This window comes from Bactrocera latifrons, unplaced genomic scaffold, assembly GCF_001853355.1.
Source record: "Bactrocera latifrons isolate USDA-ARS-PBARC rearing strain unplaced genomic scaffold, ASM185335v1 scaffold_10, whole genome shotgun sequence".
Classification (NCBI taxonomy): domain Eukaryota; kingdom Metazoa; phylum Arthropoda; class Insecta; order Diptera; family Tephritidae; genus Bactrocera; species Bactrocera latifrons.
Genome location: NW_017534408.1, coordinates 591,678 through 598,430, shown reverse-complemented (window position 1 = coordinate 598,430; position 6,753 = coordinate 591,678). Strand labels below are relative to the sequence as shown.

The window sequence follows — 6,753 nt, the reverse complement described above, 5'->3', positions numbered from 1 at the left end:
CAAGTGAATAAATATGTTTCACTACTCAACTGATTTTATAAGTGGTTAAACAACGAATTTTCACAATTTTTTTTTGTGGTTTCTATCAAAAAATAAGCAGTTCTGATATGCAAACACTTGTTCAAATATTTGTCATCTGTATTTATTAAATTCTTTAGTAAATGATACGTATCATCACCTAAAATGCCAAAACAAAAAAAAAAAAAAAAAAAAAAAAAAAAAAAAAAAAAAAAAAAAAAAAAAAAAAAAAAAAAAAAAAAAAAAAAAAAAAAAAGGGAGTAAGTCTACAGGCGACGGATAAATGATAAACAGACACCACTCTTATTGAAACCATATTTTGGATTTCGGTTAAAATATGGTTATAAGAGTATAATGGTCATATATTGGTTCTATGTGATAACCGGAAGTTAAAAATTTTATGCATACATATATATAATAAGATGTAGTGAATCGTAAGCAATAAGTAACTAAATTTTGGTTTTTTTTTATCATATTCGTTTTTCATTTTAGGTGATGATACATACCACACACATATATATTTTGACTAGTTTTGAGACCAATTTTTTTTATAAGATAATGGTTGGAATTAATATAGTTGAGGCTTTGGTCGAGAAAGTTAAAGAAACTGTGCTCGAAAATTGTCGTATTGTCATCTGAGCTATAGCAGGGGATCTTAACATTTCTTATGGATCGACTTCACCACATTGGCTAGTATCAATGCTTGACTCGTACATACCAAAAGACTCTGTCTTTGTGAAAAACTACGTTGAGTAGAGGTGGAAAAAGAAATGCTTGCTGATCAAACGCATTGTTACTGGATAACAAAACGTATTTTTATGAATATATTATAGAAATTTTCCAACAATTTAACAAATGGCGCTTAAAAAAATGAGCCGAATACGAAAAGAGAAAACAGATTTCGCTGAAGGCTATCTCAGCCGAGGTTTCTAATGTTTTGTGGAAAGTTTTCGTGCTTAGTTGGCACGTTTGTATTTGCTCAGGACCCTATTTTAAAAGCGATAATAACTAACTGTACTAAATTCGTCAGAATATTATTTTTTGTCAGTCTGGGTGAAATTTGTGAATTTAGCTTTCATAGTGTCAGCTTAAGGCATATTTACAACATTAAATATTTTATAGTATGTCATTTTAGCATTAGCAGTGCAAGTCTATGAAATTTTTCAACATAAATATGTCTAACTATACAAGTTCATTTAAAGTTAAATGCGTGTAGATAGATTATGCACATTTTAAATGAAATTGAAATTTTTGTTTTTATATGCTTGTCAACAGATCGTTAAACAACCGCATTTAACTCGCCGGTAAAGCTTGTTAAGCAAAGTTAAATCGCGGTAAGCTGCTGTCCAAGCGTTAATAGGCCGACAAATGTATATACATATGTATGTAAGCAAAAAAATTTGCGTTTATTATTTTGCTCATGTTCATGCACAGGTAGTTAAAATATTTGCGACAATATATAACATTATTTGTATGTATGCATCTACATAATAATCGCTTAAATTTAATAGCTGTTGCTGCTTTTAACTATATTACTGTTATTGTAAAAAGAGAACTGTACTGTCATATACGCAATGGGTTTGCTTAAAACTTTCTTGAACTTTTTTAACTGCTTTAAAACCAGCTTTCAGATATGCGTGTATTTCAGTTAATAGCTTCCATATGCTCATTTTATGCCTATGCGCGCTCTAAAGGTTTTCATAAATGCAAATGTTTTATTTATTTTTCTTAAACCTGCATATTATTAGTGTGTTCTATACACACACTAGTATTTTAAATATTGACCATTTTGTTTTCTTTATTTTTTTATGCGCTGAAGCTTCAGCTTGAATTATTTGATTTAGAGCTTTTGCCCAGAGCTCATGTTATTTCATGGTAAATTCAAAAGCAAATATTTATTTTGGCGAAATACGCTTAAAACGCTTTTTGAAAAATCAAAAAGTCAAGAAACAAAAAAAAAAAAAAAAACAATGCATTTGTTTAAGTATGTATGTATTGCTTACGGCTAGCTTTTACTAATTTTTTTTTTTAAATACGCACGAATAAAAATATTTCAATTGCCAAATACTAAACACATGCTTTCAATATTAAAATACCAAATGAAATTGCTTTCGTGGATTAAAAAATATTAAAGCCATTGTGCTTGTTATTATCTTTTCACTACTTTTTGTGTGTATAATCTGCTTACGTGAGTGATTTTTGTTCGTTTTTAGCTGGAGAATTTTTGGCATTAAATAAATCTAGGCAATTTAGAGCCTGCTGAGCAACTACAAGTTTTCTGGAATAAAGCAATTTAATCGCATTAAAAATTTCTTTTTTGTTTTATGCAGTTTTTGTTTAAGTTTTATGAATGCTTCAGCCATTATTTTAACGCGGCAAGGTATGTAGGTATATATTAATATTTCACTTTTTATAAAAATTAATATTTTTTTACGATATATAAATTTAGTATTTCATATTCATTTAGGATTTAGTGAAGGGTTCTTATGAGAAAAACACGCAAAACAGAAAAGCAAACAAATCTAGAAAATTTTATAAAAAAAAAAAAATGCTACAGGCAAACAAATCCAAAAAAATTAAAAAAAAAACAATAATAAAAGCATGAAGAAGTTTTACGTTTTTACAAAATGGTGCAATTGAAAAAAAAAAAAAATTATAAAAGCATCAAAAATATGAAAAAATAATTTTCAATTTCTTATTCAATTTAAAATGAACTTTAAAACATAAGCTTTTAAAAAAAATAAAATCGGTTTTGTATATAAGTACACAATAATTTTATAACCAGAACCAAAATTTTGTTTCAATATGAGAGTTTCTATTACATCATTTTCCTTCGCCTATAAACTTAACCAAGTCATCATTAATATCCTCCACTGACTTATTATTCGAAGCCGTCATCCTTTTAAGAGCACGACTCTCTAACTCATTAGTCTTTAAAAACTATATATACATATTCAATGTATGGAGGTATGAATTAATTTTGATAACAAAAACTTTTACTTTAAACTGTCAACGCTACAACGCTATAGTCAAAGATTCTTTTACATAAGCACATATACATACGTATATGCAGTATAAATATGTTTACGTATCTTTTTTATATATATTTATATTATATTTTTTATTTCCCTCCTGGCTCGGCATTATCGATCCATTACCAATATCCCTTTCATAATCGTTTCACCATATTTTTGTACCAGTTTCCACACCAAACGAAATATCAATTACAAGTTATTTCTACTTTGTGGTGTCTAACGCCCATAAATGGGGAAGAGCGTCTCATTGATGTTTACAATTCAATTGAACGGCCGCCATTGACTTGACACAAATGAAAAGAGTGCTTTGCATGGACTCTTTGTTCGTTGTGCGTCATAACCATTATAACAGGTATTATTGAGGGCAATATACTTGCATACATATAAACATTCCTATATATAGAGCCAACCAACTTGAAGCAATATAACCATGTAACTATGACAGTTAGTGGCTTTGCAATGAAGAGGGTTGGACACTAAAAACGATGAAAGTGGGAATAAAGCAGATAGCAGAAAATATAAAAAATCGATTTGAAAAGCTTTCAGTTCACCAAGCACCGAAGAATACACTTAAGTGCTGGAAAAGCAGGCGAAGCAGCGAATGATTGCAAAGAGTGTGAGGAGGAAAACTGAAGGCTATCCTAAGGCATGCAGTGTTGTGAAAGGTCTTTATTCATATATATATATATATTTCTATATGTCTTTTTTTTTATGTATGTAAATGCATATATATATATATGTATATATTTTCTTTATGTATTGAAATATATATATGCATGTAAAAATGTTTGTACATTAATTATATACATACTGCTATGGTAATATTGCTAAGTATGTTACAGGTCAGTTACTAAGTAGCTCTTGCGATATGCTGATAAGTGGTTTATGTGTACTGAGTGGGTCAAGTGGCTCGTTTGCTATGCGGCGAGCAAACAAGCACAGCTGTACTTACATATCAAGCACGGCTAACCAAGCACTCGAGGGCGCTTAGTTGGAAGCGCAGCTGAAGAAAAAAGTGTTGGCATTAAAATGAACAGCTGACGCTGCCAGGAATTTATATATGCAATTATATACTTTATATATGAAAATATATACAAGTAAACGAGCAGTTCCAATATTTTTGCTTTTTGAAAAAAAAAATAATCATATTTTTATTGCTACATAAGAGCAAACAATTCATACAAAATAAAATATGAATAATATTAAATACTTATATGTGTACTTTATGTAAAAAAATTCCGTAAAATGGTTAGGTAAACAACAGCATGAAAACGCACTCAGCATTTCCCGGCAAATAGTTGGTCATTTAATTGCCAACCGAGTAAACAAGGCAGCGAAGTTTGCGAAAGAAATTTTTATTTTTTTCGAATTTTCGCTATTTTTACACCTGTACGTGCTGTTTTTCTTCGCAAACTTACAAATTGCTGGCTTTCTGTGTGCGTGTATACAACAACAACGACAAATATAGAAAATATGGCGAGCCAATTAAGAGAATTCCTGTCTTTAATTAGCGGAAAAAATGAGCAGAAATTGCAGTAAACAATCATACGCTTTTGGCGAATGGCAAATGTGTGCAAAAACCCACACAAATACACACAAACAGTTATGTTGAGCGAAGCCGAAGCTTTTCCGCTCAAGTTAAAAGAAATATGGCAGCGCCGCAAAGGTAAATTTGAAAAGAAAATGGTTTACAAAAATGTTATGAATAAAAAATGCTGTGTGAATAAAACCGGGCAGCGCTTCGGCGAATCCACTGTGATAACTCGTCCAACATTCTTACCGTAGGCGGTAAGGAATTTGCAATTTTTTGCTCATTACATTTTGATGAGGCGGTCAGTTTTTCAATTACGCTACGTTTGCTTGCTGGCAGCGAGTACCAACAAGAAAAGCAACAACTCACAGATAAACAGTTTGTGTGCGCATTGGGTAAAGTGGGTAGGAAAATACGTAGCAATTTCGTAGCAAATTAACACAAACACACACAAATATACAAGACAAACAACGAAACAATGCAGGGAGCGGTGAAAAGCTTGAATAAATAGAAGGCATGAATGAGAGTTGTATGAGAGTGTGCATGTGTGTGTGTATATGTGGGTGTAAATAGGCAGCTGGTTGCATAATAAGTTACGTTGAATTTTATTTGGCTGCCAATTAAGAGATAGTAAAAGAAAATGGGCGCACACACTGCAGAAGTAGGCACACATACTTTTACTAAAGTGAAAATGCTCTGAAAAGCTAGAAAAGGGTAGGGAAGTGCTCTAAAAATTCCTTTCAAAAAAATGTATTTCTGAAATAAAAGTATATGAGCTGAGGTATCATTTGGTGTGTTGATTAGGCGCTTAAATTAGTAGTGCAGTCAACTTTTTATTTGCTACAATAAAGAAAACCTCAAAGCTTGTTACTAACTAATGAAATATAAAGTGAAAGAGCTGAGAAACTTCAATATAAGACTGCTTTATAGTTTTATTTAGACTTTTTTAGTTTTATATAGACTACATGACTAACATAATTTATTGCAGTTATTATTTTCACATCTAAATTTAATAAGCTTTTATATTTTCTGTTCGGTTTGCCCTACCTTCTTAAGGCAGTAATACATGATGTACGAAAATAAGACAATCAGCTGCACAATTCTTCAAATTAGGATTATAAATCATCACAAGGAGGTGTGCGACTTCGATTGAAAAAATTGACAAAAAAAAAAAAAAAAACGATAGCATACCTTTAGGTAATATTAGTTTTCCTGTTATTTTCAACGATTATAATTAAAAGTTCAATTGAAAAAGTACGAACACAGTTAAAAAAAATATTTTCTACTTTCAAATTATAATAATATTGATTTTGTTCGTACCCAAACATGGTGTACGACTTTGACTGAGAAAGTATATAAAGCTAAAAAACAAATGCCTACCTTTAGGATGTAGGTATATTGATTTTTCGGTTAATGATAACCTTTATAATTATAAGTTATAATTTCTGACAAAATTCCATCACATCTTGTGTGCCACTTGGCTTAAAAAGTAACAAGAATAGCTCTAAAAAGTTGTCTACTTTCAGGGTGTAGCAGTAATGATTTTGTAGTTATCTACTAAAAATATGAAGACCAACTATAATAAAAATTTCACTTTGCTGAAAATCAATTTCGAATCCAATTTAACTCGTGTTTATTTCGATTCCATTTATTTCTCTTTCGAGTTGCAGCTTACTGGGAAGTGCCACTTGTATAATGAGTGGTTACAGACACAGCCGTCTTCGGCGAAACTAGAAACGAAGTTAACAATTGACATTTCCTTTTATAAACAAGCAATAATTATATACATTCTTCCTTTCCAAACTTCTGGCTACTACTTAACATACCAGAGCTCAGTTGTTATTTTTATGACTTTGAAATACGTAAATTGTCGAATTTATAAGTAGTAAGAATTTTTTTTCTAGAATTTCAAAAAAAAAAAAAAAAAAAATTATATATCGTATAATAAAGTATAAATAAGTAAACATTGCCCTCGTTTGAGCCAAACAATTAAACTTGTTTATATTTATTGCCCTAAAAATATTTGGAACCTTGCCCTTAAAAAACCAATATTATTATCAATTACATATTCTTATCAATTAGTTACTGCTGTTTTATAGATTTTCTGAAGAGCAACAGAAGTACTGTTATATTGTATTTACGACATAATAAAAAATTTTACAAGCATAA

The 6,753-nt window shown here is 30.3% G+C and overlaps 1 protein-coding gene across 5 annotated transcripts in view; it reads right to left on the bottom strand.

Annotated features, from left to right (window-relative positions):
- LOC108966362 (complexin) overlaps positions 1-6,753 on the bottom strand; it is a gene marked incomplete at its 3' end in the record, with an annotated part of 186,337 nt that overhangs the window by 22,604 nt on the left and 156,980 nt on the right.